Source organism: Melanotaenia boesemani, chromosome 11, assembly GCF_017639745.1.
Source record: "Melanotaenia boesemani isolate fMelBoe1 chromosome 11, fMelBoe1.pri, whole genome shotgun sequence".
NCBI lineage: Eukaryota > Metazoa > Chordata > Actinopteri > Atheriniformes > Melanotaeniidae > Melanotaenia > Melanotaenia boesemani.
In genome coordinates, this window is record NC_055692.1 from 6,592,101 (window position 1) to 6,618,047 (window position 25,947).

Sequence of the window (25,947 nt, forward strand, 5' to 3'; positions counted from 1 at the left end):
AGAAAAAACTTTTCATAGAGGTGAAGATCTTAGAGAGCAAAAAGACTTGATAAGTCATTTCCTTCTCGAGTAGGAGGAACTTCTCTTTTCTTTTTTTTTATGTGTGTGTATGTGACCAAAACAATGACCATCACCTTACTTGATGGGAACAGAAACCAAAAGAGGAGCCTTTGATCTCCTGACTAGAAAATACTTTAGGAAATCAAAGATTTTATTTATTGTGTTTAATGTTTGTATATATTTATGTCAGTGGGGTTAACAAATGTAATTTTAATTTGCCTCATTGTGAGATTTTTGCGATTCATTTACATTTAGTGGATATGTTTTTTGTTTGTTTTTTTTTGTTTGTTTTTTTTAAATCTGGAAAAAGGGGATGAAGTGAATGGAAAACCTAAACGTGTATCGCTTGCTATTCTGCAGCCAAACACAGCTCAGCCCTGAAAGCAGCCTCACTATGTCAGTTTTATGGAAAAACAGTTGTGTATAAATGGGATTATCTTCTAAAAAAACAAAAAACAAAAAGAACTGAACTGCATACACTCCAGTTACATTCTACTGTACTTTCAGAAGTGATTTTAAGAGAAAAATCTACACTAAATTTTAAAAGTCATTGTCTTATGGGATTTTCTTTGCATAATTCATAAATTAATTTGCTTGGTACCCTACATGAACAGTGCATCACATATCTAACTAACGAAAAACAAGCTGCTTTTGAGAGTTTGTGGTGGAAAATTAGTTTTCACACTACATTTACCAGAATGCAGAACCTATCTTTGCAGCTCTGGTGTTAATACTAGTCCTTTTGTTTTTGTTTTCCTTGCTTCACACACATGATTCTTTCTTCTGAACTCTTCATACCACAAGAGTTTGTAAAAGTGGGTTTTCCTTCCAAATATCCCTGCTCGTCTCAGATCAGCATCAAATTAGTCAACACACTTTGAAATCCCTTCTGTCCGCCCACCTCTGTGAGTGAATGCAAACTGTGAAATTTCCTCCTAGCAGAACTACTGAAGCGCTGTTGTAGTATATCGTCATTATTTCATGATCCTCCAACCTAAACAGGACGCCTCCTGTCCAAAAAAGAGGAAATAGCAAAGCATTTTTATTTCCACTTTCAGTCTGAATCTAAAAACCAAAGCATGAGAAAAAAGTGATATCACTTCTGTTTTTGAAGTGAGTAGAATTGCTCGCACTTTTAATGTGTCATGAGTCATTATGGGATGTTTTTACTGAAGAAACTTTAAATATCACAAGTGTTGTGGAAAAGAACTGAAAAAAATTCCTTTTTGAATCTGCAGGCACAAAGCAGAAATGAAAGTGGTCATGTTGAGTTCAGCAGTTTGATGGCACATTAATGTTTGAGAAGGAGATGAATTTCTGCCAGAGATGGAGGTGGATATCGGTCGCTTCTTCATATGTAGAGTTTTGTAATTTACGCTCGGTCCTGTTAAAGGACGCAGCATTGCCTTAGAACACTTTTGAGGCTGGTGTCCAGCTCCGTTATCAATAAATGGAAGTGTCTGTTTTCTAGTCTTCAGTCGTGTTTCATTGTAGAGTTTTATTATGACGCAGCAGATTTTCTTTAGCGATGATCTTTGCTCTATGCGATTAGCTTCTGTGAGAAAATACTAAAAATGTACATGAAAATAAGACACACGTCCCACCCTTTCATCATGATTTCAGCTACAGCTCAAACTAGTAACTTGTTAGTTTGATCAGTTTTATTCATTTTAAGCTCATGAGTTGAGCAGCAATGCTGGCAAATTGGTTTCCATAATGGTGATTATTAAAAATAAGCAGGTTTGCATCTTTAAGATCGAACCATTGAAATCCAAACTTTAACATTTGATCAGCAGGTTTGAGTTCAGATTGTGATTTTTATTAAACTAGATTCAGACACTTTTTGGTTGTTTTGCTCCTGACATCACAGTGGAAGGAAAAACTAATTATTCAAGATCTAATTAAGAGAAGAGAAAATTACAGTATGAGCTGTTTTTACAGGCTCAAAAGCAGATTTCAGATGGGCTTGTATGAAGACACAGGTCACTAAATGCTGAGTTTTCTGATGCCTTTAATGCTGCAGGCCTGTCATGTTTTTGTCTTAAAACGCTTGTTGCTTTTTTTTATTTCTGTTTTGGGTGGTTATCCTTTAGCATGTAACTAAATATGAGCAGAAAGAGCAACTCTGTGCTTTTCTAATATATGCTGCTTCATCTGCTGCACGTTCATCTAGTCTTATCGTATAAAGCTTCTATAGCTGAGCTTTAAGTGTGATCTGTATTCTGTTGTAAATGGTAGATTACATAGTCTGATTTACGTTATTTAAATTTATATATACACGTCTGTTTATCGTGGCCTCTGACAATCTTTACAAAACAGTCATATATTTTCCTTTAGTTATTTTTAGTTGCTCGAGTGCTTTCATTCAGTAAACAGATTGGAGATGTTTCCCCCGTTGCAGTTTCTTTTATTTCTGTGATGGCTTCGTGCAATTTTTTGAACTTCGGGTTGCTCTCCTTTGTGGAAGTCAATGCGTCTTTTGGACTAAATATCAATGATTATCATTCATTATGTTATATCAATATTTTATTTAATTAATTTGACACCAGAATAGCTTGAAACTGCTTTAATAAATTGCACAGATTAATTTTGAGCCCATAAAAAAAGGACCTAAGTTGCATTGTTTTTTTTACTAATTAGTTTCAATACAAATCCATTGTGTATGTGTGCAGAAGCACACTTTAAAATGTACTGTTGCTGTTTAAAGGCTTGTAAACATATTATGAAAATGAACTATTTTCACAATAATGTCAACACAAATAGTATTGACTCTGATTCAGGCTCTGTTACAGCTGACAGTTTCTCTTTAAATCAAAATGTTATTAAATGATGGACAGAAAACTCCAGCAATGTATTTTGAAAAGCACTGACTTTTATATATAAAAAAAAAATCAAGCTTTGTTTCGTCACCTTTGCTGATGTTCCACTCAGCCAGTTTGGTTTTGAGCACCTCTTTAACAAGAACTTGTGATATTTTGGGGGCGAAGAAGAAGCCGACTGATTTTTCTGTTTATTGAAGATAGAAGCACTTTAGCAGGAAAGCAGTATTTTCCAAAAACATGAAATTATCCAGAGTTGCTCGCTCAGCAGCGCTGTCCTAACACAGTTACAGGCCAGGATTTCATCATCTTTTTAAAAAAAATAATCTTCATCTCCTTAACATGACAAGACATTTCTCGCCGTCATGCCTACGCTGACTCACACTTCCGTTGCCTTCTGTATTTTCATGACTGTACTGAATTGTGTGTGTTCATTCCTGGTTTATTTGAACTAAAAAGTTCACACACACACACTCCGGTTTCAGCTGACTTGCTGTTTTTGTACATTTTTGTGGCTGATGGTAAAACGTGGGTTTTGTCTGTACCTGTGTACCTGCTTGGGTTTGTTAAGGTGTGTATGAATGTGTGTTTGTGAGCACCTGTGAATCAATTCTAGTTATGATTTTGTACCTCAGAACACTGTCAGTAATTGTGTTTTAAACAACCATAATTTGTAATTTGGGAACGTAAACAGAGCGATTGGCATTTGGGGAAAAAAAATGAAATTCTAAAGGAAAACGGAGAAAAGGGTGTAAATACTGTTTTATAATTTCTGTCTTAAGTTTTGAAGATTAAGAAAGTTATTAATAAACCCGAGATATTTTCTCTATGGAGCTGTGTGATTGTGTTTGTTTATTTATACCCTTTCAAGTCTTATAAACTGCACCTTCAGCAGAGTAAATAATCTTTATTGTGCACAGCAAAATCTAAATACAGAAGGAGTCTTCGTAAAAAAAATCAGCTTGTTTTATCATTTGGGACGTAATAAAAATGATGTAATTACAACCTCAAGGTGAACAACATGACAATATATTGCCATTATTTATATCATGGTGTAATATTATTGTTCATCTTTGTGAAGATTTATTTCATTTAAGGACCTTGCAAGGACCAGGTTATTTTTTAAGTTATTTTCTAATATATATAAAACTATAAAACTATTTTCTTTTTCACACAAATGCAAATAATAATGATGAACTTTTAAGGCTGCAGGTTGTGGTGAAATCAATATAAAAGCCACCTGAGGGTAAAAACATTTAAAACATATTCTAAATATACTTTTCAAATATACAAGTGTGCCAATTTTAAAGCCTGAGATCTCCCAATTATAGATTTTAAGAACAGATGCAGATGCTCCAGTATACGAGGCCTCGCTTATGCTTGGTTCAAATTAAAATTTTGTTCTGGTTTGCTTTATCTGAGTTAAACTTTGCAGAGATAATGTTGTAGTGTGATTTAATAGAGGTTTAGAGCTACATCTGCATCATTCCAGAGATGAATTGATATTTATTCTAAAAGCATTTTTTGTTTGTTTTCTTAAGAAAGCCTGAAACTTTTATTTGTGCCATTTTCATTTATTCTTCACCAGTAACACATACTGCCAAATACACATCCTAACAAATCTCACAAGTGCTCCGTTTACCATGACTCCACAACTATTCTATATATAGATATATATTTATATAACGTGGCGCAAAATCAGTAGCTAGACTCTTGTTCCCCGGTGGTGGAACGATCTACCAAACTCCGTCCGAACTGCAGAGTCCTTATCCACTTTTAAAAGCAAGCTAAAGACTCATTTGTTTAAGGAGCATTTCCACACTTAGCTTAACTCGTCTACTCACAGAATGAGGTAGAAAGATTTGTCCAGCTCTTTGGCTCAACCAAGTACTGAATAAGCTGTGTGCACTTATGCCCAAGTTAATATTGTTTGATGAAATCGTAATGTTTGTATTTAAACAAAATGACTTACAAAAACTACAAAAACAAAAAAAAAAATTATATGCACTGCCTCTAGCACTACATGACAGCACCTGGGTCCAACTGGACTCAGAGCAATCTGACTACCACTTAATTATGACGTCTCATCTTGTTTGAATTCATGCTTGTGTTGTTCTTACTCTCAAGTAAGTTGCTTTGGATAAAAGCGTCTGCTAAATGACGCTATGTAGATTAGAATAGAATAGAATAGAATAGAATAGAATAGAATAGAAAATATATACATCAATATATTATATAAATAGACCTGAATCTTCAGCAGCAAGCACATATTTAGATTAGATAAGTTGGATTTTTATTGACTATACTATATACTATACTATTGACTTCACTATACAGAAAATTGTTGCGTTGTGGCAGATACACAGTAAAAACTACAAGATAGAAGATAAATATATGTAGAAAGGAAAACTGATGTGCAACATACAAGAGTAAAGTACAACATCTACAATGGGGAGTACCAAATATATACAGTAAAACTGAGCTATTGTGCAAAATATTAAGTCACAGTACCCAAATGATGAAAGATGATCTAAAACGTCTCTTTGAACCTCTAAATTGGGTCAATAAATGAGGTAAAATTGTATCTATGGCTGTAATATCTGGGATTTTACTTTTTTTTTTCTTTTTTCACTCAAGAAAAATAAAATGAAAAAAGAGGGTGATTTTTTTTTTCTCTTTTTTGTGATCAGTTGAATTTGCAAAAGGAGACTTTACAGTGTGAACACATAAGGAGAAATTCGATGTGTTTTGTGGCTTTTAGATATAAGATAAAGGATTGGAGGTTTTGTGTTTCCCAAAAGTCGGAAATCTGGAGAACTAGTCTGTCATTTTACTAGGTCAATCTTGCTAGTACTGGCCTTGACTCCCTTTTGCCTTCAGAGCTGCTTTAATAGTTCTTGTTATACATTTAAAAAGGAGTGAATTTTGCTCCATACTGACATGACAGCATCACACAGTAGCTGCAGGTTTGTCGGCTGCATCCATGATGAGAATCTCCCGTTCCATCACATCCCAAAGCTGCTCTGGTGGATTGAGATCTGGTGGCTGTGGAGGCCGTTGGAGTCCAATGAACTCATTGTGATGTTCAAGACAGCAGCTAGAGATGAACTGAGCTTTGTGACATGGTGCATTGTCCTGCTGGAAGTAGCATCAGAAGATGCTACACATAAAGGGATGGACACAGCAACAATACTCCGGTAGGCTGTGGTGTTTGAATCATGGTCTCAGTGTGCCAAAAAAAAAAAATACAAACAAAAACATTACACCACCACCACCAGTCTGAACTGTTAATACAAGTCAGAATGGATCAAAGCTTTTATATTGCCCACTGTTGCCCAACGCCCTATGCACGCTCAGGATGTGGGATTAAACTGCAGTCAAGATTTGTTGCACTCCATTGGTTTTTCTTATCCAGGCAATTAATTTTTTTTATGAATCAGCTTGTATGGACACTCTTACTATAGAATAATCCAGGCAAAAACCAGAAGTACACCCTCCACCATTGCTGGGCTGGCCTTTTTGTGCATGTCCAAACAGAACAGATGAGAATCAGACTATTTTTCTTAATAATGTCAAGGAAGCCTGGAAGGACGTTTCTTGGCCGTTTAAAGAGAAGTGGGGAAACTTTAACTGTGGTCAGGTTTTTTTTATGGAGAAGCAGCTGAGAGTTGTGTGTGGTTGATGCCGTTTGTCCACTGACAGCGGCGTGTTCACATCGGGGAGGAGAAATTACTTTCTGTCATGGTCGATGATTTATTGTCAACACAAAAACCTTCCAGCTTAATGTGACGCAACAGTTAATGTTTGTTATGCTAGTTAATGCAAACGCTAACACAAGGGGCTAAAACTAAATGACTAATCTGGGAGATATTGTGAAATGTAACATCATTTGCTCTTATCAGGAAAACATGACAGGAAAATAAGAAAAATTCAGTCAGTGACACATGGGTGTCCTGCAGTCTAAACTAGTTACAACTAAACTATGCTAAATATCGGACAAAATAGAAAATTAACAGTCTTTGTAAAAGTTTGAAACTATTCCTTCACTAACTTTTGATACCTTATTATAATGAGATGTGTGTTTTATATTCCAGTATGGATTCAAATCAGTTTCTTTCAGATTAATCACAGTTTACATTAATGCACTGATGTCTAATTAATATGAAAAACAGAATAACTTTGAGGTTTCCTGTTAAGACTCACTTAGTAACTGTAGGCCACTGTCTACCTTCATCAGTCCAGATATTTATGCTGCATGTCCATGTCAGAAGAGACTGTATTTAGGACTCGCCACTTCAGTAATAACTGCACCACAAGATGGTGCTATACAAATAAACCTGGGCTGAATTACATTAAATTAAATTAAATTACGTTTCCACCTAATTCTTACTGCAACATCTGAATGTGGAGCTGAAATGGAGACTCATCAAACCAGGTAACGTTTCTCCATCTTCTATTGTCCAGTGTTGGTGAGTGTGTGTGAATTGTAGCCTCAGTTTCCTGTTCTTAGCTGACAGGAGGCACCCGGCGTGTCTTCTGCTGCTGTAGTCCATCTGCTTCAAGGTTGGACGTGTTGTTAGGAGATGGTGTTCTGCATATCTTGGTTGAAACCAGTGCTTACTTGACTTCCTGATGCCTTTCTATCATCTCCAACCAGTCTACCCCGTTCTCTTCTGACCTCTGACATCAACAAGACATTTTGGTCCAGACAACTGCTGCTCACTGGATATTTTCTCTTTTCCAGAGCATTCTCTGTAAACCCTGGAGACGGTTGTGGTTGAAGATCCCAGCATTTTCTGAAATACTCAAACTAACAACAATGCCATGTTCAAAGTCATTGTGTCCGTGTGAGTCCAGTCCAGTTTATTGTTCAGCTAAACAATAAACTACACTGGACTCACAACACAGATGCACTGTGCAGGGAGGGTCAGATCAGCTGTTTTCTGAGGAGACTGTGGTCTTTTGGAGTGATTGGGGGCGTTCCTGAGGACCGTCTATGACTCTGTGGTGGCATCAGCCATCCTGTACAATGTGGTCTACTGGAGCAGCAGCATCACAGAGAGGAAGAAGCTGGACAAAGTCATCCGGAAGTCCACCTCTGTCCTGGCTGTTCTCAGAACCCAGTGCAGGAGGTAGGTGATAAAAGGGTCCTGGTAAAATTGCCCTCCATGTCGGATCATGAGTCCCACCCCTGCAGGATGCCCTGTCTGCTCTGGAGAGCAGCTTCAGTGAACAACTGATCCATCCTCGCTGTGTGAAGGAGAGATACCGCAGGTCTTTCCTCCCTGCTGCTGTCACACTTTACAAAGAACACATGGAAACTGTCTTTATATGTTCATGTACATATTTATACACTGTACATACTCACCCTTTCAGACCATATACTGCACATATTATTACTTATGTGTGTGTGTGTTCTTTTTTATTTCACCTGTGTGCTTCTGCTTACTGCACCTGTACTGCTGCAACAAAGCAATTTCCCCACTGAGGAATTAATAAAGTTTTTTTTTTTTTAATTGTTATTCAAAGTCACTTAAATCCATTTTCTTTCTTATTCTGATTCTCAGTTTGAACTTCAGCAAGTTGATGGGCACATTACTCACGCGCTGACTCACCCGAGAGCCATGCAGTAAAGATAATGTAAAGTCATTCAAGCTCCTTCATATATACACAAACATAAAACTAACATACGATGAACAAACCTCCATTTATGGCTATTTACTGCTTACTGCACCAGGCTCAGGGAGTGACGTGTTGACACAGCTGGATATGAGTAAGGAAGTGAAATTCAGTTTTGGGAAGTGGGTGAAACTCTAAACCTGAAAAAGTCCCAATGCTGCTGCTCATGCCATCACTGGGAATTTTGTTTGTTCAACTGGAGAATACACCTGAAGAATAACAAAGATGAAGGTGTGTGTGTAACTAGATAGGATTTGATAAAACTGCCTACTTTTTGTTCTATTCTATTAAACTAGGGTACTGAGTAGAAACCTGACGTTAGGTTTTATCCTGAGGTTTAGATAAGGTTGGATAAATTTTCTCTCCTTTGTTTTCATTGTTTTAAATTATCCTTAGGGCTCAGCAGAGACTTTGTGACACAGAAATTTTTGTATCCACGTAAGTGTCAGGTTGCCAACAGCTATTTAACCTGGATCATGAAAGTTTCACTGTGATGCAACACTATAATTAAGCAATTATACAGACATGCCTTAGTGGCTTAGGACTGGATTCTGTAATAGTGACATGAGAAGACATGTTTAGCAACTCCTGTAATTCCTGCTTATCTAATGTTACTTCAGCAGCCGTTAAAGATTAATGCAACATCCGTTTCATACAAACCCTGTTCTAGAAACAGCTATAACTTTTTTATTGATATTTCTTTTAAACCCCTTTATTTATAGACACGTCTTCACTTACCAGCTTTATTGCATTTAGAAATTATAAACAAATTTAGAATTTGATGCAGAAAAAAGAGGAATCTGTGTCCTGAATACAAGATTTCAGCTGTTTAACTATTCGTTGTTGTATGATTCTCCTCTTTACGATCCTGCATATATTATTAATATTTTTAACCTCCAAGTAAAAGATATATTGTTCATGGTAGCTTATATCACTTCAAAATTCCAACATACACGTCCATCATCCCTGCCCTGGACACTGATGCACAATTGCAGACAAGATCTGATAAAATCCTGGATCTTTGGAACCAAATATTTTTTTATTCCCTCCAAAAGCATCTGAAACATGGACTTACCTAACCACAAGACCCATCCTCTGCCTTTCTATTTATGTCCCTATCAATATTTTAGGATTGATGTGGACTAATCCAAATATCTCAAAGATGTTCATGTATTGAGTTGATGTATAGTCTCTTCCTTGTGTATTACAGGTCTAAATTACAGTTCTGACTGTAGCAGTGGACAGTGTAAAATCAAAATGTTTTTCCATGCTACTCATGAGGCCATATGGCTATAGTGATCATGTTGGCTTGGCAGTTTCCTATTAAGTGAAAGATATTGATAAATATTTTTTGGAAACCTACTGTTTTCTGACTAAGATTGGTACAAAGTGGTGAGCCATCACCCATCATTGATTGGAATAAGTAACCTTTTGGTGGATTCTACTTTTATACCCAATCATGGCACGCAGAGCTGCCGCTCCCACCTCGTGCATCATGCACTGGGTGTTAAGGTACCAAATTCCAGGGGGGGAGGCAACAAAAAAATCTGCCGCATGATTAACGATTGTGCAACAGACCAACTTAGAAGTTTTTATAAGGTCTATACCAGGACTACTCAATTTGGTCCTATGAGGGCTGCACTCCTGCTGGTTTTCAATGTGTCCCAGCTCCAACACACCTGTCTCAAATTAATGAGTCACTACGCAAAACTTCATACGCTGTTGGATTTGTTTAATTTGAGACAGGTGTGTTGGAGCAGGGACACATTGAAAACCTATCAACACTTCTACAAGTCACCATACACAGATTAAATGTAGATGACCCAAAGGTTTTATGAGTACCTCTTTATGAGTGTTGTAAAAGTCAAACTGGATCACAGAAACAAAAACATGCACCTGCGTCTTTACTAGCATTTCCAGATCATTAGTCCCACACGATATTGTGAAATAAGCCTCTTTTTTTCTTGTTTGAGCCTCTAACCAACAGTCCAAATCTCATTTGTGATTACATAAATCTATTTCTTTCTTTATACTTCCTCTTGGCTAATGTTTGTCACATATATGTTATGCCACAGTGACTTTGTAAGCCATGCTGTGCCAGTAAGAGAACTTGCAAAAGAAAAGTTTAACCATCCAAGTAAAACAAAACATTTACAAAGGTAATACTTTTTTCCTAAGGTTGTTGTTAATTATTTAATTTTAAGGTTTGGGGCAAAATTGAAGTAAATTTAGCTTCATTCAATCCTAAATTTGCTGTTATATGAGCAAGATTACTGATAGTTTTTGCTCCCAAAGGATCCCTGTTTACAGATATTGATAGTGATGATAATACAAAGCTGTGAAAAACTTCTTCACAGCTCAGAATCTTTGGCAAAGATAACACAACTTCATATATTTTGGGATTTCAGTAACTTCTCTATGTCACGCCTGGGACTTCTTCAATCGTCACAAACGACTCAACGCTCAGAGATGTGAAAGTGCAACTGCAGCTCTGGGTTTTGGAGCAATTTAAACAGTGATTCATGTAAAGCATCATGTGTTTACACCACATCCGGGCTATTAAATTTAGTGTGGTGACACACACAGACCTCACACTAAGATGGAGCTAAATTTTCCATTCCTTTAGTTTTATATCTGATGACAGAGAAAACATTTAAATTTTTTCCAGCTTTTTCTTTCTCTACATCTATCCTTGCAAGTTTATGATCAGAAATATGACAAGTGCAAAACAATAATAATTAAGATAATTTCATGATTTAGCACCTTAACCTTTTGCAATTTTTGTATAGAAAATACAAATTACATATGCAGTGATATAAAGTTGTTAGTGCATTTTAACAATGCTGTTCCAGAAAATCAAAGCAGATTAATTTTAATTCCTGTCTTATAGATACAGCCAACACACAAAGCAAGCTAATGTAATCATGTTGTCATTAAACTGTGTTGCATGATCTTGGATGCAATTAATACAGGGTGTCTTGATGTATCTGCAGAATGTATGGATAATTAATGTGCAAATGCAGAAATTGTATTTTTGTTTTGCACGGTAATATCTCTTTATCCAACTTTATCCTATGAAAACGAAATGGCTACAACATGCAGTCTTTATTCTGCTAGTTTTATATTCTGTGTTTTCCACAGCAGAGCAAAGATAAAGCACCAACAACAGCATCAGTACAACCAGGACCAACACACAGCTCAGGTTGTTCCATATATTTTTAATACTGCCTCCAAGGAGCAGCAGCATGCTATACCAGGGAGGAGTACCTACAGGAGTAGAGGTATGTCTGAACCCTAGGCTGTACAAAATATTGTGCACTTTATACTATAAAACACCAAGAAGTTCAAGATGTTTATTTGTCACATGCACATACAAGATGGCAGTGAAATGCAATCATACATGTACATAAACACCATAGTACACAATACATTTTGCAGAGATAATAGTTACAATCACAGAAATAATTAATGACAGTACTGTAGTTTCTGCATATGCAAAACAAGTGAAAGTTGACAGTAGTGCAAGTTGTGCGTGAGTCCTGGATTTGGGGCAGTCCAGCCAATGTCCAGAGGGAAGCCACTGAAAAGCAGGGAACAGGGCAGAGGAGGGGTCCTGAAGGATCCTGCTAGCTGCTCTCAGAATCTGCTGCTTGCAGAATGGGGAGAGGGCTCTGAGTTATGAGCCAATGATCTTGGAAAACACCAGGATTGTGTTCTGAAGGAGGATCCATTTCTGGAAGCTGATGGAGTGGAACCAGCACAGAAAGTAGAAGCAGACCACCCTCATGAGTAAGGTGTGGTAAAAAGTCTGAAGTCCTGAGGATCTCCTCAGAGTTGGAGGGAAAGCTTGGCAACTGCTCAAAGATAATGCCCAGGTATCTGTACTCCTCCACAATCTTGGAAGTAGGAATGGATTATATGTGCGTGGTTAAGTCTACATGTAACATTACACATGGTTGCAGGTAAAAATATCTACAACCCTGAAGAATGAATGAGTGGACAAACATTCCTCTAAGACATTTTCTGATAAGGAAAACCATGGTTGGAGAAGGAATGAAGTGGTTAAAATAATATTTTCTAGTTATGTCATTTCATAATCACAAAAGCATAAAAAGGTATATACATGAAACCTGTGCTGACTCTGTAGTGGGCTTCACAAGTAGTTATATGGAACAGACTCCATAATTTCAGCAGTATCACACAAGGGTTACCTGTTTGTGGCACAACAATAATTACTTATTACGGGACAACACATTGTCCCACATTGTCCCTCATAAACGCAACCCCTGTCCCACATAGGATTTATTACCAGCTGGTCACCCTATATGTTCCTTCAGCTCTCTCTGTGAGAGATCTTTTTTTTAAGATAGCTATGTATTTAGTACCATGAGGAGGTTATATAACAATGATCATGTTAAGTTTATTCCTGCTCAAAGCAGTTTGCATCCAGCTGAGTGACTGTTAATGACGCAGTTCTGTGCTCACGCATGTGAGGAAATGTCTGGTCCAGCCAGTGTTACACAACTCCAGGCAACAACCACGTTCACTACAGCTCGTGGAAATTTTTGTGCCACATCAAAATAACCACAAAACCCCAAAAAAACAATAAAATACGTAAGAATGTTAGGAAAGAGTAGAAAAGAAAATTCTGCTTTTTACTTGATTAATTTTACTGTCATGTTAACAAGCAGGAAGTTTTAAGACCCTTCCTTCATTTGGTTGTTTCAGACTCTTCTCAGAATTAGTTTCCGTTTTCTTTCTTCAACATCTTATAGCAAACACACATTTTTTAACAATAGAAAAAACAATAGAAAATTCAAATAACCTACTTTCATTTCCTTTTGAACTATTTTATTTTTGTTAATGATCTTTAAGATGCTCCTACAACTTTATTATGCCTGAGTGAAAGTCAAGACCTGTAAAGCAGAATCAAAGTGCAGATCTGTGAAAGAAAATATCTGCAAAGCAGCTATCATCATTCTAAAACCACGTTTTTAAAGATCTGACTGGAAAAGTGACAACAGATAAAGGGCTTTGCTTGGAAAGGTAACCAACCAGCAAGATGTTAAATCCTCCTGATGAAACAGAGGCCAACTGAACTAGAAACAGTTCATCTTTAAAACCGTTATGAAAAGCAGGTGCATATCTGCCTGTGCTGTGAAGTTCTGCAGTACCGGAGGGGATTAAAATTTAGCAAGAATGTGTTGAATTTTAATAAAGAGTACAAAGACATAATGACAGATAAGGACAGACTTGTTCCCTGGTAATTGAATGATGTTAGAAGCCTTATTACAACAGTTATTACTTAAGTAAGTATTTTTACGTATGTATGTGCAGGTATATGCAAGTATGTATGTGTTGCATGTGTAGTGTACGTATCTATGCGTATGTATATGAAATGTACATGAAATGTGCATATATATATATATTTATATATATATATATGTGTGTGTGTGTTAAAATTTATTAATTCAAATCAATTTTAGTTTTTTCTGCTGTTATTCAGGCACTGAGCATCATTCTATTAAAAAAGAAAGAACAAACCTTCCGAGCAGTTCTACATGCAGTTCTACATTTGTTTATAATCTGTTATTCTTTTAAAATTGCTTATTGTTTTTAAACTGTTTAAAAAACAATGAACAATTATTTTATTATATTTTATTATATTCTTTATTTCCCTGTTGATTCATATGTTTTTGTTTTGTGTTGCTTGTCCATTTATGTTCAGCACTTTGTTTCAACTGTGGTTGTTTTAAAGGGCTTTATAAATAAAGTTGGGTTGTATACGTGCGATAGCAGCTTCATTCTGTGGGAAAGTTTCTCTGCTGCAATGACTTAGCCGTCAGTCTAAAGGAGGAAGTGAAAGCCCTGAATCTCAGGCTGGTCTGAACATTTTAATCTGAACAAAACAAAGCATGCCACCAAGAAACTGCAGTGAAGCTTCCATAAAAAAAAAATAAATAAAAAACTATAATAATATAGACATCTTATCATCTTCTGTAGAGCTCTATTCCTTGACCTTGTTGGAAACATCATGGAGTTAATAAAAGGTGTTAGGAGAAATTTGGAGAGACTTAGGAAAAGACAATCATCCTGCAGAATCTGATGACACTGTGTAGAGCTACGATTATTCAATAAATATTCTGCAGAAATTGCTTTAAATTACTCATTTAATACAATGTTATTGCATTGTTAGACAATATAAAATATCAGTTTATTATCAAGGTTCCGAATTAACAAAGGAAAGAATAAGTTACAAAAATTAAACATGTTATTACAGACGGCTCACACTCACTCTTTTGTCCTCATATATATCCACATGAACTACCTCCTTTATTTTATAAAGCATTTTCTTTGTATCCTGAGCGTTAATAAAGGAAGCATTAAAGGTCTTTTTCTTAGTATTTGGGAAAAGAGTTTGAACAGCTTTTATCATGGCTGCTGCTCAGATACTTTGGGTCATTTCACTCAGTCTGGAAGGAGCCCAACAGATCATTCAGCCAGACCCCATAGTCATCCTGAGATGACCTGGCCAGATTGGGTGCTGAAAATTGGCTGAGCACAGTGTTATTGCACCTACAAAAGTAGGTGCAATAACTTGTACAAGAGTACCAATCAATAGTTCTTAATAATTAACAAATGTAACAATTCAGACTTTAATTTCAATAGATGATGAAAAAAACCTGCAAGAATCTGTTTTTGATTTGCAGTTTTACAGAACTGTGTGAACTAAATCTTAAAATAATCTGAAACAACATAAATGAATAAAACTTGAAATGTTTGTGTCCAAGAACAAACTAACTTTCCAAACTGTTTTAACTGTTTTTCTTTCTTTATTTTGAACTAAAATTTAAAAACAAAGTGAATTTTTGTTACAAAAAAACCCCCAAAACAACCGAGCTTTCAAAATTTGAAAAGGATTTTGGAAGAAATTAAACATTTATCTAGTCCAAAACCCTTTTATCAATAACAACTTAAATATTAACACTATCACAGCATCTCTGAATAAGAATACACATTATATCATATTACAATGTCACATTATACAACACACAATGGTACTACTCATAATAAATCATAATACAATATACATAGCTGTCAACAGATATTATTATCGTCATATCTTTCAATTATCTCATCTTTTATCATTTGTTTGAATTTTTCTTATTGACTGACATGTTTTTATATCCTCAGTACAGCTGTTCCAGAATTTAACTCCTCTTGTATAAATACAACAAAGTTTGTTCTCACAGCTGGTTTTTTGAACATGTATGTTCGTCTCAGGCTGAAGTTACTCTCCTGTAACTGGAAAAGCTTTTGGACACTGTTAGGCAAGTGATCATTTTTAACTTTTAACATAATTTGAAGAATCTTGAATTTGACCAGGTCTTCAAATTTCAATATCAGCAGCAGTTAACTCTTCCGCAAACTCTATGAGGGCTAATGAGGAAGTTTTGTTTTCTTTTTCCTGATGCCATATTGTTAAAATATTGTGTTTAGCTATGAAGTTGTCCAACCTGATATGGAATATTTGTTGTAATATTTTGGAGAACTGAGGAAGTAAAGAAATTGGCTTACAGTTGGAAAGTTTATGTTTATCACCAGCTTTAAATATTGGCACAACCTTTACTGTTTTCATTTTACTTTACTTATTTCCAGATTTTTTTGATGGCACATAGAACATAAAAATCAGCATTTTAGCAGGAAAGTGGTTTTGATGCTTTATTAAATTTGCTTCTCAGACTGCTGCTTATTATTATTATTATTATTATTATTATTATTATTATTTATTTATTTATTTTATTTTAGTTTTTTTTTTTGCTTTAGAGTGGATTTTGTTGGATTGTGTTACATCTCAGATGTTATCTAGAAAGTGTAAACAAAACCCTCAGCTTGCTGCCTACATGCTGGAACTCGTTCATCATTCCTCAACAACACAAACAGCGTTATTAACCTCAGTGCACCTGGATGTGTTACAATCAGCCCTCACTTAAATAAAAATATCTACTTCCCAGATATTGGGAAACAACAAGTAAGTACAACATTTCATCATCCTAGACAATACAGTGAGCCCGTCCCACTTCCTGACACGGGACACTCCTTCAGCTGCCTTTAAGAACCCTGTAGGTCAGCACAGACAGGCAGAACAGCAAGAAAGCTGATAACCAAGCAAACACACAACCAGAGCTCCGATCTACAGGATTTCACAGGTAAACAGAATCTTCTAGCCCTGGCTGTTTAGTCTCTGAGAGGATTTTTAAACAAGATCTTTTCTTTGGTTTTATTTTGAAGTTCTTTAATAATGTAATTAAATGACAACTACTTATTAATTCCCTAAACCACTGCTGATAATGACAGTTGTGATGAATAAGTCTGTAGCAGCAGCTGCCAGATGTGTGATGTAGCTTTCGTGTCTCCCTGCAGACTTTACTCTGAAAAAGATGGAATCTGAGATGACTTGCAGCATGAGTGAGATGTGGAGCAAGAAGATGCCAGAAGGACTGGACTTGGAGATTTCCCATCATCCACTTACAATGAAGCACGTTGCCAGTCTCATCATTGCCATGGAGAGGCTGAAGGGCGGCAGGTCGGAGAGGGTGCTGAGCACCGGCTTCAGAGACGAAAACCTGCTCAACATTATGCTGGAAAGCGTCGTAGAAGGTAACCACACAAACAAGACTTTGTTTCTGCACTGCTGTATTCTCTGTTGGAGAATTCTTCAAAAATCACAGAAGGTTAATTAGGATTAAATGAATAGAGTGTATCTTTTTCTTCCTTCAGAGCATATTGTGTTTGAAAGGAGTTCGTCTTCACCAGCTCAGTTCAGCAGAGCCAGAGAATACCAGTGCTCCGTGACTGACAGCCAGAAGAGGAGCTTGATTTTGGTCAAAGACAGCATGGAGCTCCATGCTGTGATGCTGCAGGGAGGCAGTGAAAGCCGCAAAGGTAAATTCACACAATGAAAATGTGTCTTTGGGTCATGGAGGATATTTACATGCATTGGAGATGTTATTTTTCCTTTTAGTAGTTGACCCTGGTAAAGGGCGAAACATAATACACACCCAAAGATCTTTCCTATTTCAATATTGTGGGATAAAAACATTACTCAACATAAAATGAAAAGCTCAAATCTGCCTCTCATAAATTAGTGTTTGTAGTTGTCTGATCACTAAGGCTGATGGAGTTAGTAAACCTGTATCCTCAAATCTCTTTTCAGTTCAACTGAACATGGCAACCTATGTGAACCCTATACTCAGTGCTGGGGCCAGGCCTGTCGCTCTGGGCATCAAAGACACAAACCTGTACCTGTCTTGCCACATGGATGGTGACACACCAACTCTGCACCTGGAGGTAAAGCTCTTCCATGGGTCTCTTACATGAGCTAATTTCACATGATTAGTCCTGATTATGTCCAGTGTGAAACCGTCTGACACAGATCTTTTCCCTCTTCAGGCAGTGGAAGACAAAAACAGCCTCTCAAGAATCAGCGCAGAAAGTGAGTTGGTTCGGCTTCTCTTCTACAAACAGGACACAGGCTTGAATATTAGCACCCTCGTGTCTGCTCGCTTCCCCAACTGGTACATCAGCACAGCGACGGATAACAACAGACCGGTGGAAATGTGTCAGGAGACCACCAACCGCTACAGAACCTTCAACATCCAGCATCAGAGTTAAAACCTCCACAAACAGGATGTGGATCCACTCCTGAGGCTGAAGTTTGGCTGTCTTAAGAAAACCTTTGAGTACTTCAATGTGTAGAAGAATGTATTTCAAGTATTTGTTATAAAAACGTGTCTATATTTTGCTGTATGTACCAAGTACAGAAAGTGAAACGCTTTTGACATCACCATGTTATATGATGGGCATGTTGTGTATTTATTGTTCTGGCAAACTTGATATTTTATTATTGTCGTTAAGGATTTTTTATTTATATATTTATACACAATCTCAGCCTTTGTATTATTTTAATGATTTGCTTACTGAGAAGTATTAAATAATATGCAACAAATCACGAATAAAACTTTATAGATGATTTAAATGTGCGTTTTATGTGATCTGTCAGGATGTATTAAACATCTGTAGAACATTAAAGACAAAAGATTTGAACAAGAATAATGTGAAGGATCACAGAGTTAAGAAAGGATGATAGGAGATATACGGAAAGACTAGGAAAAAACAACCACCAGCAATAAGAATCTGACCAGTCTGCGGTTCTTGTTTCCAGTACTAAAACTACAGCCGTCCAGTCTGAGACATATCCAGCTTTGTGAGGGGTCCATTGCAAAATGCTGTGTGGTGGCCCCAAGTTTACTTAACTAGAATGTAGAGATTCCTAGTTCCTTAGGCCGCAAACATGCCACAATCTGTTATACCTCACAGGTACCAAAAGCAACAGTCATAACATCCTATCTCATTAAAATGAAACAGCTTAAACTGAACCACCGAAGCGAGATAACAGATCAATAAAAAATGATAATACATGGAAAACAACAATCCTCTATATGCCAAATAAATAGAACAGATATTGAGTGCTTTACAAAAATGTTCACTTTAAATTTTCAAAGCAGTAAAATGGCTCAAGTTTCATCAACAACACAAATTCTTCCAGCTCAAAACAAAATGAATAAATAAAGTTGGCCAAGATCAATGTGACATAGGTCAGGCTATCACTCACGTACTTACATATCAATGTCCAAAATAAACACTTGTAAGAATATTACTCATGTTGAATCAGAGAGAACTGATGGCCAGTCAGCTGGATCAGCTGGTTTTAAAAAACAAGCAGATGAGCATGTACGTCTGCAGATGAAGACGTCCCTGCTGCTTACTGGTCAGGAGTCTGTACCTGGTCATTCAGACCATGCAGGTCCTCCTGAAAACTCCTCTGCTTACATGCCTGAAGCTCTCAAATATTTAGAATTAGTCCTGTAAAGACAAAACCCTTGCAGTTACCAAGCAAACAGCCCAGCCACCCTGGACATGGCCCCCTCTCACCACTGCCGTTAGGCCAGTTTTTCCACTATCTGAGGGCTGAGACTGAGAAGATGAAGAAGATTGTCTTTCAACAGGCCATTCACCTGATAAATCAACACAACAGCTATATTCTTGCACATTTTGGAACTGGATCAAACTGAGGCTGTGTATATAAACGCTGTTTCTTTCTTTTTCTGTTATTATTAGATTAGATTAGACTTATTTAGTGTTTATTGTACATAAACATTGTCTTTTTTTTAATTTTCTCAGTAGTTTAATGTCTTTTCACTTTGTGTTTGAGCTGCTGTAACAGTGAAATTTCTCCACTGTGGGATCAATAAAGGATCTCATCTTATCTTGTTTTGCACAATACTGCACAGTCTATATAAGAAGCAATCACACTTTATTTTGTTTTTATATTCTATATGTTAAACATTGTATTTTCGTTTGCATGTATATTATATTTATTTTGTGTGTTTATTTCATCATTAGTAGCAGATACATAAACAAATTCTATTGTACATCTTATCTTATCTTATCTTATCTTATCTTATTTTATCTTATCTTATCTTATCTTATCTTATCTTATCTTATCTTATCTTATTTTATCTTATCTTATCTTATCTTATCTTATCTTATCTTATCTTATCTTATCTTATCTTATTGTATCTTATTTTATCTTATCTTATCTTATCTTATTTTATCTTATCTTATCTTATCTTATCTTATCTTATCTTATCTTATCTTATCTTATCTTATCTTATCTTATCTTTTCTTATCTTATCTTATCTTATCTTATGGGGGCGGTATGGCTCAGTGGGTAGAGTGGTCGTCCTGTAGCCCAAGGGTTGCCGATCAATCCTAGCCTAGATAGCTCATGTCGAGGTGTCCCTGAGCAAGACACCGAACCCCTAATTGCTCCTGATAGATCGTGGTTGAGCGCCTTGCATGGCAGCTTCCGCCATCAGTGTGTGAATGTGTGTGTGGAAGGGTGACTGTGACGTACATGTAACGCTGTGGATAAAAAGCGCTTTATAAGTACAGAACATTTACCATTTTATCTAATCTTATCTTTTCTTATCTTTATTTTCTGTAGACAGAGTTAACAGTCATATGCAGCACATTTTACATTAGACTTACTTCTTTTGGTCATACTATGGTTCTTCTGAATAAAACAAAAGTAAAACATCAAAAACTGAAAACAGTTGTAGGAATGGCGGCAGTGTTATTCATATTAGTAAACTTTATTTCATCTCCCCATCACACATGAACAAATGCCTAACCTTTATCCATTACTTTCTCTGTTTTCTTATTATGTTTTTCTGCCCCACTAGGATAACTTTTTTATGCTGTCCATATCCTCACTAACAGGAATAATGGATATCTGTCAACCAACCTGATCATACCTGATCACAGGTAATGTAACAGGGGTGTCCAACTAATTTAGACTTAATTATGCAACATTAGCTCCAGCCACAGCTGATCATTAAGGTTAATTTAATTGTTATATCCTCCATTACTTTTAAGCATGTAGGGAATAAAGGCAAGTCATTTTAATTCTCCTCAGAGGAAGCTGGACATACAGCTTTGAGGCCCCCTAGTGGCTCGTGGGGCCCTGTGCATTGTGTAGTCCTCCATGAAAAGAAAATGCTCTGCTGTGATTGGTCTGTAAAATTTGTGTTGTACTTAATTTTCTTTTTAACCTGTAGATTAATATTTTTATTGTTGGAGCCTTTTCTTGTATTTTGGTGGATTGTGTCATATCTCAGGTGTTTCTCAGACTTGTTTAATTATGCCAAATGGAAGCCAAGATAAGTTGGTTTTACTATATCTAAAAATCTGGAAACTGTATGAACCCTCAGCCTGGTCTGTTATCAGAATCATCAGAATCAGAATACTATATTTATCCCAGGAGAAATTGTGTGCACACAGTCGCTCCATACCAAATAAAGAAAGGATAAGATAAAGATAAAAATCACAATAAGAAAAATGACAAATTAGTTACAATATTTATACAAACAGTACAGGATAAATCCTGCCAGTGAGTAATATGTACAGTATTATCAATATGATAAACTGTAAAATGTAAAAGTAATGCAAGCTGTAAATGTATAACAGTGGATGTTGTGGCTATATGGAGGAGTTGTACAGTCTGATGGCCACAGGTAAGAATGATTTCCTGTGTCGTTCAGTGGAGCATTTAGATGGTATCAGTCTCTCACTGAACGTACTCCTGTGGCTGATCACCGGGTTGTGCAGCGGGAGGGAGGTATTGTTCAGTATTATCTTCATTATGGACAACATTATCCTCTCCGACACCACCGTCAGAGAGTCGAGCTCCATCCCCACAATGCTGCGGATCAATTTGTTTAGTTTGTTTGTATCTGCAGCCCTCAGACTGCTGGCCCAGCATGCAAAAGCACAGAGGATAGCACTGGCCACAAAAAGACTCAGAAAACATCCTAAGCAGTGTTTGGCAGATGTTAAACAACCTTAGCTGCCTCAAAAAATAGAGACGGCTCTGGACCTTCTTGTAAAGTGCAGTAGTGTTCTTAACATACTCCAGATTATTGTCAATATGCACTCCAAGGTATTTGTAATCCTTCACCACTTCCACATTGACACCCTGTTTTGAAACAGGTGTCACTGGTGTTTTGGATCTCCTAAAATCCACAATCAGTTCCTTAGTCTTTGTCACATTAAGCTGCAGATGATTCTGCTCACACCATGTGACAAAGCAGTCCACCGCAGCTTGATATTCCACCTCATCTCCTCCACTGATACATCCAACTACAGCAGAGTCATCAGAAAACTTCTGAAGGTGGCAGGTCTCTGTGAGGTAGCTGAAGTCAGATGTGTAGAGGGTGAAGAGAAAGGGGGAGAGGACAGTCCCTTGTGGTGCTCCAGTGTTGCTGACCACTGTCTGACACACAGTGCTGCAGGCGCACATACGTACTGTGGTCCTCCGGTCGGGTAGTCTCACTCAGGAGGGTCGGCCTGATGGTGTTGAACACACTGGAAAAGTAAGAAAAACATGTCCCCCACAGTGCTTGTCGGCTGGTCCAGGTGGGTGTAGAAAAGACTGAGCAGGTAGATGATGGCATCCTCAACTTCGAGACAAGGCTGGTATGCGAACTGAAGGGGGTCCATATGTGGTCTAACCATGGGTCGGAGCTGATCCAGCATGAGTCTCTCAGGGGTCTTCATGACATGTGAAATCAGTGCTACGGGTCTGTAATCCTGGGGTCCACTGGGACGTGGGGTCTTTGGTACTAGAACAAGGCATGACGTCTGCCACCACACTGGGACCGTCTGTAGACTCAGACTCATCATGAAGATGTAGTCTAAGACTCCACAGAGCTGGGAGGCACAAGCATTAAAGGACATGGGGACTCACCCCATCCGGTCCTGCTGCCTTGCCTGAGTGTAGTCATCTCAGTTGTTTCTCAACCTAATTACATGTGAAGTTGACAGGTGAAGGAGGATTGTCAGGTCTGTCACTGGAGGCAGCAGTAAGGAGAGGGAGTTAGAGAGGGTGGTGTGACAGGGGGTTTCAGTTCAGTTCAGTTTATTTGCCATTTGCAGTATAAAAAAACACATTGGAAAACAGTTGCCAAGAGCTCAAAGCGCATTGACAACATTTAAACAGACAAAACATTTAAACAGACAAAACATATGAAGCACAAGCCTAAAAATACAAGACATGGACACATCCTAAAACACATAAATATTGAGAAACAATAAAAACATTATAAATAGATAGCAATAAAAGAGGTAACTAGAACAGTAAGGTGCATGTCTGAGGTATTTCAAAGTGCAATGTTCAAAGTCATGACAGCTTGTGGAAAAAAACTTTTAGTATGACGAGATGTAGTGCACTTAATGGCACAATATTGTTTCCCTGAGGGCAGGAGGTCAAACATCTCTGTAGCTGGGTGGCCAAAGGAATCATTAATGATTCGTAAAGCTCTTGTTAAGGCCTGCTCCTGATGAGTTAGAAGGCGGCTGAGCAGTCACTGCAGAGTCGAATCTGTTAAAAACATATTCAGCTCGTTGGCCCTGTCCTCATCGCCCTCAGCTCCTCCGCTGTTGGATGGCCTGAAACCAGTGATGGTCTTCATACCACTCCAAGCCTCTCCCATGTTGTTTTTCTCCTGTAATTGTCCTTAGCCCCCCTGATCTTGACTCTCAGTATTGTATGTATAATGTATGTATTATGTATTATTCCTCAACAGAATGATGTGTGTTATTAACCTCAGTGCACCTGGATGTGTTACAATCAGCCCTTACTTAAATTAGACACAAAAATATCTTCTTTCCACATATTGGGAAACACCAAGTAAGTACAACATTTCATCATCCTAGAGAATACAGTGAGCCCATCCCACTTCCTGACACGGGACACTCCTTCAGCTGCCTTTAAGAACGCTGTAGGTCAGCACAGACAGGCAGAACAGCAAGAAAGCTGATAACCAAGCAAACGCACAACCAGAGCTCCGATCTACAGGATTTCACAGGTAAACAGAATCTTCTAGCCCTGGCTGTTTAGTCTCTGAGAGAATTTTTAAACAAGATCTTTTCTTTGGTTTTATTTTGAAGTTCTTTAATAATGTAATTAAATGACAACTACTTATTAATTCCCTAAACCACTGCTGATAATAACAGTTGTGATGAATAAGTCTGTAGCAGCAGCTGCCAGATGTGTGATGTAGCTTTCCTGTCTCCCTGCAGACTTTACTCTGAAAAAGATGGAATCTGAGATGACTTGCAGCATGAGTGAGATGTGGAGCAAGAAGATGCCAGAAGGACTGGACTTGGAGATTTCCCATCATCCACTTACAATGAAGCACGTTGCCAGTCTCATCATTGCCATGGAGAGGCTGAAGGGCGGCAGGTCGGAGAGGGTGCTGAGCACCGGCTTCAGAGACGAAAACCTGCTCAACATTATGCTGGAAAGCGTCGTAGAAGGTAACCACACAAACAAGACTTTGTTTCTGCACTGCTGTATTCTCTGTTGGAGAATTCTTCAAAAATCCAAATCACAGAAGGTTAATTAGGATTAAATTAATAGAGTGTATCTTTTTCTTCCTTCAGAGCATATTGTGTTTGAAAGGAGTTCGTCTTCACCAGCTCAGTTCAGCAGAGCCAGAGAATACCAGTGCACCGTGACTGACAGCCAGAAGAGGAGCTTGATTTTGGTCAAAGACAGCATGGAGCTCCATGCTGTGATGCTGCAGGGAGGCAGTGAAAACCGTAAAGGTAAATTCACACAATGTTTAAGACTAAAAATGTGTCTTTGGGTCATGGAGGATGTTCATATGTTTTGGAGATTTTATTTTTTTCTTTAAGTAGAACTGTTCAGTTGACCCCGGTAAAGGGTGAAACATAATACACACCCAAAGAACTTTCCTATTTGAATATTGTGAGATAAAAACATTACTCAACATAAAATGAAAAGCTCAAATCTGCCTCTCATAAATTAGTGTTTGTAGTTGTCTGATCACTAAGGCTGATGGAGTTAGTAAACCTGTATCCTCAAATCTCTTTTCAGTTCAACTGAACATGGCAACCTATGTGAACCCTATACTCAGTGCTGGGGCCAGGCCTGTCGCTCTGGGCATCAAAGACACAAACCTGTACCTGTCTTGCCACATGGATGGTGACACACCAACTCTGCACCTGGAGGTAAAGCTCTTCCATGGGTCTCTTACATGAGCTAATTTCACATGATTAGTCCTGATTATGTCCAGTGTGAAACCGTCTGACACAGATCTTTTCCCTCTTCAGGCAGTGGAAGACAAAAACAGCCTCTCAAGAATCAGCGCAGAAAGTGAGTTGGTTCGGCTTCTCTTCTACAAACAGGACACAGGCTTGAATATTAGCACCCTCGTGTCTGCTCGCTTCCCCAACTGGTACATCAGCACAGCGACGGATGACAACAGACCAGTGGAAATGTGTCAGGAGACCGCCGACCGCTATAGAACCTTCAACATCCAGCATCAGAGTTAAAACCTCCACAAACAGGATGTGGATCCACTTCTGAGGCAGAAGTTTGGCTGTCTTAAGAAAACCTTTAAGTACTACAATATGTAGAAGAACGTATTTCAAGTATAAAATGTGTCTATATTTTACTGTATGTACCAAGTACAGAAAGGGAAATGCTTTTGACATCATCATGTTATATGATGAGCATGTTGTGTATTTATTGTTCTGGCAAACTTGACAGATGATTGGATTTAATAATTTATTTATTTATATCAATCTCAACTTTTGTATTATGTAAATGTTTTGCTTACTGAGAAGTATTAAATAATATGCAAAAAATCCTTAATAAAACTTTATAGATTAATTAAATTGCTCTTTAATGTTTTCTATCAGGATTTAACACAAAATATTTATTCAAGAATTATTTTAA

The 25,947-nt window shown here is 37.4% G+C and overlaps 1 pseudogene; it reads left to right on the forward strand.

Annotated features, from left to right (window-relative positions):
* Positions 1 to 16,707: 16,707 nt before the first annotated feature.
* On the forward strand, positions 16,708 to 25,844 carry LOC121648535 (annotated as a pseudogene).
* Positions 25,845 to 25,947: the final 103 nt, after the last annotated feature.